The following is a 15,300-nucleotide window of genomic DNA, read 5'->3' on the forward strand; positions in this document are numbered from 1 at the left end:
GAGTAATGGGGGTAGGTGTTTGGGAGATGGTGAGATTGGCACAGGACTGGGCAGAGTTTAGGCCTATTGTACACAGGGTCATTATGAGTCGCAGGCGACTCGATAGCACATAACAACAAAAATAACAAAAACTGCACCTTCGGGGCAGCATGTCAGTATACACCTTTCCTCTATTTTTCCAAAAAGATTAAAAGGTTGAACAGAAGCAGAAGCTAAGAGCAAAACAATCATAGGTGAGCACACCAGGGTAGTAGCCACCCTCCAAAGCCACACCCAGGAAGCCCCGGCTGCTGCCCTGGGGATGAACAGACGACACGGGAGATTCTCCTTCCACAGAGACCAAACAGAAAGGGAATCTCTGATGTCACAATCCATACTGAGTTAAACCGCTGGGCAAAAGGCCATTCATCCCTGGTGGGTTTAGGCCACCAATGGCTTTGGGGGAGAAAAGTGAGCACTCTCCTCCCATTAAGGCTCACAGTCTAGGAAACCCAGTGGAGGGTCCCTGCAAGGCAGATGCAACTCAGTGGTGAGGGAAATGGGAAAGGGGGAGCAAGTCGTTCACACATTTTCCACCCGGCATCACCACGATACGTACAAAATGAACTTTATTCGATGTGGCAAAAAAATGATCAGCCCTCTCCTGTAGTAAATGCCTTGTGTTATGTCTGGCATGCGTATAGAAAATATGCAGGTAGGCAAGAGGAGAAGAAATTAAACAATTACATGAGCTAGAAAAACTGACAGAAGCCGTGGCAAAAAAAAGACGGCCGCTAAGCAGAGATCACAGATGGGCGACCACCAGCCACCTGAACACAGTGTTGATGTAAAGACAACTATCAGTGTGAGAACATCACTGACTAAAAGTAGGTAAATAATAATAATGTTAATTATAATAATAATGCGCTCAAGAAAGAGATAAGAATAAGGATTAGCTAAATCATGACGAGTGGCAGGGAACTGAGCGCTGCAAGTAAAAATACTATGTAATAACTCAGCACTGGGAGTGACATCGTCAAAGTCTAAAAATACTTATGCAGCGCTCTTAATTTTATTCGATTTAGAGGTTAATAAATGTAGTTTTCAGACACACAAAAAAATACCATGTAATTTTATAAAATTACTGCAAAAAATAGTTTGATTTAAAGATACTCTTCATTCCATTTTCTTCAAATTCATTAGTTTCTCTTGTTTTTCTCATAGTATTTCTTATACAATTTTAATGGAATTAAAATTTTTTATTTATTTATATCTATATATGGACCTATATATGGAGATATAGCGATAGAGCCAGATATAGAGATATGTGGTGGCCTAGGAACTGGGACGATGGGGGTTGGTGTGTTAAAATTAGTGAGACTGGCTCCAGACGGAAGGGTACAGAGCTGCTGTACACAGGGTCGCTATGCATCACAGGTAATTCAATGGCACATAACCACACATACTATTACTGGTTTGGAAGCAGGAGTGGCATCTACTTCCTAAACAACTTGCTTTCAGACAGTCTATGAATTTTGACAATTGTCAATAGTCATAGAGGGGCTTCAGGCCTTCTGTTCATAGGGTCGCTATGAGTTGTGCTTGACTTGAAACCAATCAACAACAGTGCTAAGAAGCTGTGCTGCAATCCCAAAAGCACACACGGTTTGAATCCACCAGATTTTTCGTAGAAGGAGGCGGCAATCTTTTCCAAACCAATTAACTACCTCTGAAAATCCACCTCAATAGTACACAACAACTATATATCTACCTATATCTATATATAATTTTTAGGTGCCATCAGGTCAAATACGACTCATAACAATCCTATGAATGACATATCTGTGCCCTGTCCTATCCTGTTACCCTGCGTCAACCTCATCATCCCCGACACACTTGAGCTCTCTGCCATAGTCACTGTATCAATCCATATGCAACTTAAAGAATCCTCCGATTTGCCAAGTTGTCCCTTTCCAAAAGTAAAAACAATCCCACTTTCCTTTTTACACAGGGAGCTCGCACGGCGTAGATGGCAGGGAAGCTGAACAGTTCTCTGGCACTTCGAACCCACCAGCGGCTCTGAGGGAGAAAGATGGGCAATCTCCTCCTGTGTGCTTTACAACTTCAGAAACCCTAGGGCTTCGTTCTGATTTCACAGCAATGAGTTGAGCGGCTTTACCTAGAAGCCCTGGTGGCATTGCGGGCAGTTGGACTGCCAAGAAAAACATCAGAAAAAAAGGGGGAAGAAAAGATCAAGACTTCAAATCCACTCCATCAGAGAAAGATGCCTTGGAAACCTGACAGAGGGTCACACTGAATCACAGGAGCCTCAAAGCAGTGGGTTGGGATTTGTTTGTTTATCTGTTTTTCAATTTTCTTCACCTGGAGTTTACACCCAAAAGCACTGAATAAACTGAATAACATTATTAGTTGAGATCCAAGTGTTACTTCAAATTGCAAGTAATATGGGTGGCTTGGTGGAAGGAGGAAGAACAAACCTACTACAAGCGGTTTCAGTTAAATCCTTTTCATTCATTGCCACGCATGTCTTAGATCTGTAGACCAGGCAGTATTCAAAGCGGTGTGGATCCAGCCATCAACAAAACAAATGGAGTCCCTCTCCTTAGGGACCAGCTGAACTCAAACTCACATTCGCTGTCATCAGAGTCAGTTGTGACTCACTGCTATCCCTCCATCGGGATTCCAAGCCTGAAAATCTTAACAGGAGACTATCCGTCTTTCTCCCACAGAGCCACTCGTGGATTTGAAACACCAGACACACAAGGTCTCTCAGTTCACAGCACGATCCACTGTATCCTATGCCATCAGGGCTCCTTGGGGAATCAGCGGAGGAGAAGGGGACACCTATCAGCAATTAAAGAATTAACTGAGGGACTTCTGGTGGTGTAGTCCATATGCAGCAAGCTGCACTGTTAACCCACGGCCACATCTCCCCGGTAGCTGAATCAACCAGCAGCTCCACAGAAGAAAGATGGAAATTTATCGCCTTGGAAATCCAATAGCAGGTCCATTATGAATTGATTCCAAAGTGATGGTAAATGAGTCCAAGATTTGGGTCCTTGGGTGGTGTGAACAATTAAACACTCAATCACTCACCAAAACGTTGGCAGTTCCCACCTCCCAGCACCTTGGAAGCCCGGCCTAGTGATCAATCCGCTGGTGAAATATCCCACAGCCTTGAAAACTCGGCATACAAGCGGCAGCCACCACAAACTCAGCGAAGGATAAACAGGTGGACAAAGCTGTGAGCGTGCACGGGGTAAACGGGCAGAGCCTGCTTGGGCTTGGTGGTCAGGACAGGCCTGTTCCAGGAAAAGCAACTGGACCCAATGCAGACAAAGGAGAAGCAGCTTGACCCAGAGCTGTGGGCTCCATGCTCCAGAGAGAAGAAAGAGCAGAGAGGTCGCTCCCTGAGCAGGAAGCCACCAGGTGGCTGCACAGGGTGATGGGGGTTTGAAGGGAGACTCTCAGAACTAAGAACCCAACCTGATGGGCCCTTTGCCTTGACACACATGCTCCCCTCAAACGCCTCCCACGCACTTCCGTGGGCTTTGCAAGCTCTTTATCTGGGAAACATTCCAGGACAACCTCTCCGAGGAAGCACAAAACCCAAGGAGCTGCCTCTCCCCAGCCACCAAGCACGTGCACCGAATCCCTTAGCTCAGAAGCCTGCTGGGCAGGGCCTTGCCTTCTCCCTCTGTCCCAGGACAGGCCAGCAGCAGATAGGAAGTAAAAGAAGTGAGTGAACAAACCGAGAGAGATGAATGGACACAGCAGAGAAATGCCGGGAGCCATCAGCCCCCCACTTATTACTCGGCTACTAGAGACTTGGACTGCCCATCACAACTCATCTATAGCTTCCGAGGCAGGAAAATTTCTCACTTCCACGCAGTTCCATACAACCCCTTTGGACAAATCCTCCTTCACTTGGGGAATGGTGAGAGAATTCTCAGGGTGTCATCAGACAGTGGCACCCATTCATACATATTCAGTAAACACAGAGAACATGCCTACTGGGTGCCAGGGCCCATACTAGGCTCTCGAGGTGCCAGAGGTCCCGGTCCTTGATTAGGTACAAGTCCAGCAGAGAAAATCCCATGTTTCATGACATATTGTTAAGTCTTCCCACATATTACATAATATTATAAAGAGAAAAATATTTTAGGGGAAAAAATCCCAAGGTCGCCCAGAGGACTCGTTAGTTGACACTACTTCTTGCCACACAGCTAAGCTGCCTCTCTGTGAACCGATGGAGAAACGAAAATAACCATCCCGTTGGAAGCACACCTCCTTTACCTGCCTGTGGCTCTGGGCTGCCTCCACCGGGGCACTGGGATACCACCTCCATTTCTTCTGGGCTCAGCGTGTCCTCCAAACACTCCTACGGCTCACACAGCCACGGCGCATGGTTTTGAAGTCACAGAGGTATGCGGACCCCGCCACCAGAGGTTACTCCAGTGGAATCGGATTGAAAAACAAGGCCAAACACTATGGGAACTGTGGACAGGAGCGTCCCTCCCAAACTGCCCGGACCAGCAGAGCTACATTCCTGCCGCTCTGCACAGTCCAATGCTGATCCACTCTCTCCCAGCCTCTGGCGGGCAAGGAGCCTGTCGCCTGAAAATCCAGCTGGGTGACAGCCAGTATAGGCACACATTACTTCCACAGGGCCCACTGTGTGGAGGGTGGACAGCTGCCCAGTATGGGGGCGACCACTCATTTATGGCACCTCTGGGTTTCCCTAAGGTCCAGTTCCAGTGTTTTTAGTTTGTCATCTTCATGGAAACAGATGGTCAGGCCTTCATGGCACCACTGAGTGGAGGTGAACCTTTTGGGGTTTTAAGAGTACACTTTGTGGGAGCCCCGCAGGCCTAGTGGGTTGACAGCTGCTAAAGGTGGTGACTCCCTAGAAGTTCAAATCCACCAGTGCTTCCAAAGGAGAAAGATGGGCATAATCCTCCCATGAGATTTACTGTCTCTAAAATCCCGCTGGTGGCCTAGAGGCAAGAAGCCACGCTGCAATCCTGAAGGCTCACGGCTCGAGTGCACCAGCTGCTCTGCGGAGAAGGATGGGCAATCTCCCGACCTGTGCGATTAACTGCCTCTCAAAACCGACCAGAGGGTCAGCTGTGAACTGGTTCTGACTCGACAGTAAACAACCTCAAACCCCTCTGGAAGGTCAGCAATGAGGAGGCTCTAACTCAATGGCAGTGAGCATGGAAAATGGGGATCAGAATTGAGGTGAGCAAAAAGTAAAGATATTGAGCAGTTTGGGGTAAGGAAAAAAAATATTAAGAAAGTCAACAGTTTAAAAAAAAATCCATGTTAAACTGCTAGCCTCTCGAGGGAGCTGGTTCTCTTTCGTTCTGCAATCTGTTTTTCATCCCATGTCCTACAGACTAAGCCCTAAAGCTCTCAGGGACCTGTTCATTCATGGACATGCTAAATAATGCATGTCATCAAACAGAAAGCTAAAGTAGGCCTCTTCAACCAGGATTAGGATACTACTGAGGAAATGCAGTTTACACCGTAGACTAACTGCATCCCTCGGCCCCCTTCTGGACGGACTCGAGCCCCAGGGCTGAAGGCTCAGCCTCCCCCTGATGGAGACCACCAAGAAAATCAAAGGTCTCTCTCTCCTCCTCTCAGGGGACTGGCCACCCCACGTCAGGTGAAGTCCCCCTATGATACACTGTCACAGAATGCTTCGTCCCTCGGCGACTAACTGCACATTCTGGAGTTTACTCTGTTTCTTCCATGAGTCTACCCATTCCACGGAACGGGCACCTGGAATACTTTACTCATGGATGTTTATGAACCAGTGAAGTGGCTGAGTGGTCAAAACCCTACTCCTGAAAAGCCAAATGGTTAACAGTTCCAAACCACTCAGGGGCACCAAGAAGGCCTAGCCATGTGCTTCACAGGCTAAGAACGCTCCCAGGCAGTGCTATTCTTCTGACTTGACCAGACAGCAATGGGTCTAAAAGGTAGTTAACAATAAGAAGAGTTATTTCTACTTGAAAGTGTTATGCTTAAATACTCTTTGTTACAGTTCTTCCATTGTCCAGGTCTATGGAAACAAATGTCAATTTTAAACCATCAATCATTAGGAATTATACTTAAGAGATCCATCAAGTTGAACTGGGGTGAAAGTGAATTTTGGCTCACCCCTAATCTCCAATTTCCGTTCAAATACATCAGCTGCTCTGCAGGAGAAAAATGGGAAATCTCCTCGTGTGATTTAGTGCCTCTGAAAACCCACCAGAGGGTCAGCTATGGGCCAATTCTGACGCAACGGTACACAACAACCTCCAACAGAAATTTGCACTTGGTTCTCTTATAAAAACAGGTAGCACAACACAATATATACAGCTCCTTTCATTTGACCAACAAAAATCAGGGGTGGTGTTTGTTTTTTTACCACCTCCAAATACAGTTATAGCAAATGTCTTGAAATATGATACACCTACCAGCTACTTGTGTCATGATTATGTCAATACTACACAGTAATTAGTGGATAACAAAACTCAAACAAGAGTACAGAAAAAGAAATGCATAGTAAAGTGGACTGTGGACTTGCAGGAGGATTATATAGCAATGAAAGTTGTTTTTTCTTTTCAATGAGAAAAACTAACTGGAGGAGGGGTGGACAGGGAGTAAAATGTGCAACAATGAATGGGGGAAAATTAAATGGAAAGAAAATGCTGTAAAAAAATATATGTTGCATTAAAAAAGGCATTGCTAAAAAAATGGGGGGGGGGGGGAAACGACTCAAACTTGATGCCATCAAGACAGATCGACCCAGCTGACCCTTAGTGGGTTCTAGAACCATGTGGCAGAAGACTGCCCATCTTTCTCCCTCAGAGCTTCTGGTAGCTTTGAACCAGGAGAGACGTGAAGTCTTGGGTTAGCAGCGCAACGCCCTGCTGACAATGCCACGAGAGACTGGATAACAAATCAGGTCTCATTATATAATGCACTCATTAAAAGCAAACAGGACAACTCACAGGGTTTTTAAGCATTCTGATAGCTCTTCCAATATAACTGCCTTCCTCTGTAGTACTGTGTGTTTCATATTTTGCATTGAAAAACAACTGTCTTCACTAAAGTGACAAAGGGGTGCATGAAAAATAAAGGAATGAAGATTAAACAACAAATTAAAAAAAAAACAATGTATATCATTATCATGAAATATAAACCCATGATGCGCTAAAAAAAAAAAAAGCCCACAATTTCTTTTCAATAAACATTTTTTCCCTCAGAGAGGAAAGGAATCGGAATTTTCTTAACAGGATTGCAACATATGTCACAAAGCAAAACGTGTTCAGACTGGTGAATGAAAAACCAATATACTTTATAACCTTTCCCCCCAAAGAACAATATCTTTTAAAATCCTAAAAAAAAAAATAAATTCAAAATTAAATACGTGGAACCAATAGTATGTCATTTATGCAATGCATATAAATGTTTATTTCACTGATTTAAAATTCAACTACAAGAGAAGAGACCTGGTGTTATGGTGGTTAAAAGTCGGTTAAGGTCAGTGGTTGGAACCCAACAGCTGCTCCACAACAATGTAGCAATCTATTTCCACAGATTACATAAAGCTTCCAGCTCTGGAAACCCACTGGCAGTTCTCTCTCCTACAAGGTCACTAAGAGTTGGGATCAATTAACCAGTGACAGCCGATTTGCTTTCAGTTACAGGGAAGTTCTTGAGGGATGTGAACAAATAAACCAGCTATCAACAGTTCCACTATTACACATTCTTAGCATTCTAAGAATATTCTTGAGATTACCAAACCTCTCTCACTTTTGTACCTCTAAACCAGTTAGGTTTGCTAAGAGAGTAAGCCTGTGAGGCCGGGCAATCACACACGATGTCCACATCCCCCAGGCGTTTCTCCTAACAACAGGCCCATTGGAAACTCATTCCATCCCAGTGACATCTCAGTGACAGTTCAAAGACTGTGTGTGCACTTGCCCTCTGCACGGAGTAGTAGTCATTAACACCAGAGTGAAAGTTCCTTTAATCAGCCAACCATTAATATCTACAACACCACAATAAAAATAAAAAGAGCACTGTCCAGGAAGGGAGAGGCCAGGCCCAGGTGGTGGTAGAAGATCAGTGGGAGGTATCCAGGGGCTGAATCAGCAGGAAAAAGTTCCTGAGATGGCACTGAAAACAAACGTGTTATCTCTGCAGAACCTGGAAACCAGCCAGCGGGTTGCATTTATTAGTTCTCTAAAAGACTGAATTCCACAGCTTTTGTTTCACACAATTAACACGGGTGCCTGTGATCCCAGAGTCCAAAGTCTACCTATTTTGGGTCATAAGAACAGGTCACATTTCCTCCAGAATGTTAACAAAACCCCCAAACATGACACAGTAGAACTTAAAATCCTTCAAGCCAGTCACATACATTATCACCTCCCCAAACACCTACAATACTCCTTGGAAATTCAAGACAGTGTTTTAAATCCTTCAAATACAAATCCAGCAGGAAAGCATGAACATCAACTGTAATTTGAAGGCAAATGAGCAAATTGTTTCCTTGAGGTTGAAGTGGCCCAGAAAAGCAGAAAGAAAACAGAGTGTAGGATCCTAGTCCCAACAGAACAGAACAGTACGAGCTCCTGAGTCGTCCACATGCTCCCTTGTGGCTGGTCCTGTTAGGAGCCACAGGGCTTTCACAAAGCCACCAGTGCCTCTGCCTTCTACTAAGAAGAGCTTCAGATTTCTTCTCCTTCTTTGACTGTTGTTGTTGTTATGAGCCATTGAGTTGCTGCAACTCATAGAGACACTATGTACAAGAGCCCCAAATGCCATTCTATTCTGTGCCAACCTCGCCGTCTCAAACACACTGATTCTCACCACTCCACTCACAGAATCGATCCATCTCATCGGGGTCTTCCTCTCCTGAGCCGTCCCTCCACTCTGCCAAACATGATGTCCCTCTCCAAGGACCAGTCCCTCCTTGCAACATGCCCAAAGTATGTCAGACGAAGCTTCAAAATCCTTGACTCCAAGGAGCATTCCGGCTTCACCCTCTCCAGGACAAACCTGTTTGTTCTCCTAGCAGTCCATGGTATAGTCAACACTCTTCTCCAGCACCACAGCTCAAAGGCATCAATTCTCTTTCTATCATCCCTAGTCACTGTCCAACTCTCTGATGCATAGCACGTAACTGCAAAGACTACAGCCCAGATAAGGTGCACCTTAGTCTCCAGCCTTATGTCGTTGCTCTTCAGTACTCTTGAGGGGTCCCTCACAGCCGACTTTCCGAATGCAATTCGTGTCTGATTCAGGCCATGGTATTTCCAGTCACTTACCATACATCTGAGAGCTGGACAATGAATAGGATGACAGAAGACGCCTTTGAGCTATGGTGCTGGAGAAGTGCATTGAACATCCTGAGGACTGCAAAAACAACAAATAAGTAAGTCCTGGAGAGGGTGCAGTGCAGTGCTTTTTGGAGGCAAAGATGATGAGGCTTCACATGCTTCAGACATGTTGCTAGAAGAGGCTATTCTTTGGAGAGGGACATGATGCTTGGAAAGGTGGAGGGTCGGCAAAGGAGAGGAAGACCCTCGACCAGGTGGACTGACACAGTGCCTGCTGCAATGAGCTCTAATGTGTGAAGACGGCACAGGTTAGAACAGGGTTCAGATCTGTTGTTTATAGGATCGCAATGGGCCTTATGAGACTAAATGGAAACTAATAACAAGAACAATGCTTTTGATTCAATTCTGACTCACCGCAGCCCTTCAGGAAAGAGCAGAACTGTCCCATATAGTTTTTAAAGCTAGAAACCTTCATGGGAGCCAGACTGCCACATCTTTCCTCCAAGGAGCAGCTAGTCCATTTCAGTCATCGACCCTTTGGTTAACAGCACAATGCTTAACCCACGCACCACCAGCCATTGTCTAGAGATTCCCTTTTGCCATAATTAAGAATTTCTTTCTCTTCTCTTTCTTCCAATCACTACTTTTCTCTTTGTTCTTATTATCCTGAGGGAGCTGCATTGCTAATGCAAAGGTGGTCTTTCAGGTGATTCTAATCCATGACTAATTTAGAGCCTTCGAAAGCCTGCTCGAAAGGCTGTTAAGAGTTGGTTCCAATTTAACAGCAATAAGTTAAGAGTTAATGATTATATTTTCCATTTCCAACAACATCTCTTTGGCCTTTGAACCTGATGGGGGTTTTTAAAAATAGTATTTGGTTCTTGTTTGAAAGATGAAACTATTTTAATGTACTTACTTATTTCTTTATTAGAGTACAGATGATCTCCAATTTCCCCTGAATTCCTATGTCCTGTTGCTTGGTTGGGGGTAGCTGGTTCATGGCAGAACCCCTTTCAAAACAAAGTCACTGAACACTCAATGTGGCAGCTGTCTGCTGATCAACATCAAAGTAAGCTATCAATTTGCCTGCTGGATTGTTTATTAAGAAACTCCCTCCCAAGATAAGCATCCTAGTGGGTGTGGAAAGAGGAATCTGAATTCAGAAATTATGGGATGGAGTTTGCCTTAAGAGGTTTCATTTTCTTTTTTGTTTATTAAATGTAATTTTATTTCCACAAGGCTTTCTGGGAACTACAGTCAATGATTAGCAGCACACAGTTATGTTCAGCTCTCTAAATAACAATCACTAGACAAACTGGACACCCTCTCAGTCCTGCACAAGTCTGCATGGAAAAGTACTAAAGTTTTGGACTTGTATATTTTGTTTCCGCTTTCTAATGTATTAAGAAATGACATGCATCTTAATTGCCAAAAGCAATGCTTGCATTCTGGCAGCAACATGCTACTTCTATTACATAGTGAAGTGAATACCAGAACTACAAAGACAAGAGTGTAAGTGAATTTTTGTTAGGAAGGGAAGTTGTCGACTTAAACAGCAGTAAATGAAGAGTGGATAGGAAACTCCCTTTTATCACAAATATACATGACCTCCATAATATATTATCTAGGCGGTACTTCAATATGTGACCCCAATGATCCCCAAGCCAGAAATGTGGAATGTCTTTCCATTCAATCTAATACTTCTGGATTCCCACGAAAAAGGAATACATTAAGAGCATGGAAAATTCTTACTGAAAGGAAGCCCCAAACAAGAGTAAGGGAAGGAATGGAGCAATTAAGAAGTTATGCAGAACACTCTCTTAATTGTAATTAACTATATTTTCATATCTTCACAGTAATACAAAACACAGTCACTTGTAGAACTGGGGCAGATTACTGAAATACCAGATACATTTTCATCTTTGACGTAAGTGTTTGAAAGTTACTTATGTTTATATGAAATGAAGCTATTAATACTTTCATTTTTTTGTTATTAGTACTTTTCTATAGTAGTCACTGCACACCAGGAAGGCCAAGACAAACACAAATCAAGGAATGGAGTTTTCCCAAAGCTTCAGTGTGAAAAGACAATAAATAGCTGATTCCATACACAAGAATGGGTTTCCTTGCTCTAGGAAATCCAAGTGGAATAAGGACTGGAGATGTGTAGAAAGGTTTCTCGAGGGGGAGAAGGATGACACCCTGCGAGCATTTCGTTTTCTACCCCCTCTGCTGCATCACATTCTTCTCCTGCCCTGTCTGATGTCCATGATGTTAAGTTGTCCCTAAGCAACTGCACGATATGGGTGCTGTCTTTGTATGAATCTTCATCTTGATTCAGTGTATCAAGTTCCGCAATGGCCTCATCAAAAGCTGTTTTAGCCAATGTACAGGCAAGGTTATTAAAGATCTCATAGGAAAATACAGAAAAGCGAAGAGCCAGGCCCAGGTGGATAGGATGTGTGGGTTGCACCTCCTTCAAATGCCTCTTGGTAAGTCCCTTAGGAATTAACTATCGTTTGTTTTTGATCATCACCACATGCTTCTTCAGCAAGGTACCGGAAGTAATCTCCCTTCATTTTCAGACAGAATACCTTACTCTCTGGATGAGCTGCATTGGCTATTAGATACTTATCCAATAATTCCAGGTCGGTGGTGCAGATGGACGTCCACTCAGACTCCACTACTCCCGAGAGTCCTTAATCAGCTGCAACTTCTCGTCGGAGGTGTCAGTTTTCTGCTCGATGCTCGAGATGACCCTCCAGGTGGCCCAGCGGGCCCCCAACCACGTTCTTGTAGGCCACCCACAGCAGGCTGCGCTCCCCGTTGGACAGCTCAGCCCCCAGCTGCACTCCCCGTTGGACAGCTCGACCCCTGCCTGCGCTTCTCGTTGGACAGCTTGGTCCCCCGCTCCATCACGGCCTTCATGCAGGTGGCCATGTCATCCGTAGCACTCAGCCTGCTCGGCCAGCTTTGCTTTCTGGATCAACTCTGTCTTCTCCATGGTGGGCTGGCGGCATGAGGAGTTAGGGGAGGTGGGGGGCCATGGTGGTGGCGCTCCGGGACAGGGATGGCAGAGAGGTGACCAGGACGGTGACAAAGGCCGGTTTCACTTTGTTAGCCTGATGTCAACCAGAGCCTCGAAGCCATCTCAAGCCACAACAATCACAAGTTAGAAGGCCCTAGGGTTTAATTTCTCCAGAGGATACAGAAATCTGTCTTCTCTCTTGTAGGTGTAAAGAGGAAAGACCTAGAAGTTGAAGAATACTGTTTACAGATTTTCAACTTCTGTATTTTTAGCCTCCCTCACATGTCTTCAAATTTCAGCAGACCCAACCTTGGAAAGTTCTGACAGCTTCACGTCCAAAGGTGTACAAGTCTGTGAGGCGACAGAGGAAGCTCCTCTCCAGGGGACCAGGCCTTGGGCTGTCACCCAGAGCACCACTCTGCCATCACTTTAACTCCTCCGACCAGATGCCACTGCTCAAACACTGTTAATGTCATCTCCACTTGCTTTGGTCTTACGTTGTTTATTCCTCTTTGGGTCCATTACTATCATTATAGATGTACTGTGAGAGCAGGTACTGATAAACACCTATCTCTGCTCTACCTCCGTGAACCACAATTTCTTATCTCTTCACAATTGTACTTGGGGAAAACCCTCACGAGGGTCTCCTATCATGAACTAGGCCCAAAGGTCCACACAGAGACATCTGTGACAAAGACGTGTTCATCACAGACACAAATTCTACAAGTTGATCCAGCTGAATATTTTATGATCAAACTGGACTTTGCTCAGTAATATTTGTCACATCTGCTGTAATTATTAATTATTCTCTACATCATTAGGTCCATTTTGAAAGATTTTCCAATATTTATAATACAATAAACAGATTACTAAGGAATAGAGAGAAAGAAGACATTTAGTAAAATTATTTACTCTACTTTTGTAATGTTTCTGGAAATGTGGAAGTAAAAATAATTATTACCAGGTGAATTCAAACATTAAAGCAAAATAAGAACTATATTATTTGCATGGATTCAGATAAAAAAGTATTATTAGTCTCTGATATTCAAAACAGCTTATCTCAACAATCCCTCTTCTTTTCCTATTATGGCACTAATTTGAAAAAGGTAGGACTATTCCATTCTCATTTAAATGCTAATAGCTTTTTCAATTATAATAATTACTCTTGATAAAAAGAATGGAGATGAATAACATCAGAGTATTTACAAATAACACTGACCAAATGTAATCCACAATCTAACGACTAGCAATAACAAATTTAACAGCCTATACAGGGTGCATAATTGGCACAATCATCAAATTTATTAATAGCCAAAGTTATCCTTTACCATGGAAAACATCTTTGTTAATTAAGTATGGGCATTAGACCTTGTAATGCTGGGCAAACCAAAATAATGCTACTAATCTAAATTTAAAACATGATTTGTCTCCTAACAAGAAGATCAAACCAAACACTCCCTACACACTCTCATAAATAGTAAGGCATTTGTAAATCCAATACACAAAGTCCTGATGGCCTGGCAGGTAGGGAGTTGTGCTGCTAATCCATCTCTTCGTTGGTTCAAATCTACCAAGAGCACTGCAGAAGAAAGATGGACAATCACCTCCTGTGTGACTGACAGCCTCTAAAAACCTGCTGGAGGATCATCTATTCATCAGTTGGAACTCGATGGCAATAAGCATTGAGAATAAATACCTATGGAGTCCACAAACTGTTCAAAGCAGTGATTTAAATGGTCCTGGAAATCCAGTTTTATTTTGCCAACATTCTCCCCACCAAGACGTCCACTGGCAAACATACCAAATTTATTTTAATTCTACATTTCTACCAAGGAAAGTTAGGTGGTAAAATAAGCATTCTCACAAAGCAAGGTGACCAAAGTCCCCTGCCTGGGAGCTCTCGGCCCCTTCAGAGAAGTTCTCGGGGGTTAAGTGAGGCAGGTGCCCAGAGTAGACCTCTCTGCAGTGCAGACCTGCCACAGACCGTCAGGAGCACCTGCGGGTCTGCCCTGGAAGGAGTATAGTCAGAACGCTGCTCCCAAGTCAGGAAGGCGAGACTGGGTCCATGCACTTTGGATATGTTATCAGGAAAGAACAGTCCCTGGACAAGGACACCTCATGCTTGGTAGACAGCCCATGAAAGAGACAACTGCCAGTGAGAGAAACAAACACGACAACAATTGTGAGGATGGTATAGGCTCTATGAGCTGGAGGTGGAGCTGACTCGACTCTCCCACATGGTGGGGCGCCCGGCAGGGAAGCACAAAGGTCATCTGTCACAGGGACACCACGCAACCAAATTGGGCAGCACACCAGCAATGACTCCTCCTTTCAAACAGAAATGAGACTCCATTTTTTAAAACTGTGCCGTTTCTTGGATTTGCATGGTCTTTTTAAATTTTAATTATTGTTTGCTTGGAATCAGCAACTAAGCACTGAGAGGACTGCAGGCTGGTGAGGATGAAGGGGATATTGCTTCCTGGGTTTAAACTACAGCTCTACCATCCGCGCGGCGTCCCGTGCTGCACCAGGCAGCTGCTTCACCACCCGGAGCCCTGGTTTCCTGACTGTAAAATGAGAGTGATGATAAAAGTTGTTCTTTCACAGTCTGTTGTAAGAATTAAGTGAATTCTTATTCATACACATGTTGTTGTTAGGTGCCGTCGAGTCGTAGATGCCTCATAGCAACCCTATGAACAAAAGGCCTGAGCACTGTTCATAGGGTTTCCAGAGGCAAGCCATTTCGGAAGTGGATGCCACTCCTGCTTCCAGGCTTGTTTTAGTCGGGAAACTCCACCAAACACTGTCCACCATGGGTAACCATTATCACATTTGGCATATCAGTGTCACAGTGTTTATTTAGATCACAGCAACCATGAGTTACCTCTGTACAGCAATGCACAGACCAGTGCTAGACCACCGAGAAGA

At 44.3% G+C, this 15,300-nt stretch overlaps 1 protein-coding gene and 1 pseudogene across 1 annotated transcript in view; both read right to left on the reverse strand.

Annotated features, from left to right (window-relative positions):
• UTRN (utrophin) overlaps positions 1–15,300 on the reverse strand; it is a 704,039-nt gene that overhangs the window by 644,069 nt on the left and 44,670 nt on the right. The gene's annotated exons all lie outside the window — the stretch shown is intronic.
• On the reverse strand, positions 11,476–12,348 carry LOC102855513 (annotated as a pseudogene).

The sequence above is a fragment of the Elephantulus edwardii genome, unplaced genomic scaffold, assembly GCF_000299155.1.
Source record: "Elephantulus edwardii isolate Elephantulus edwardi_28Jun2011 unplaced genomic scaffold, EleEdw1.0 scaffold00102, whole genome shotgun sequence".
Lineage (NCBI taxonomy): Eukaryota > Metazoa > Chordata > Mammalia > Macroscelidea > Macroscelididae > Elephantulus > Elephantulus edwardii.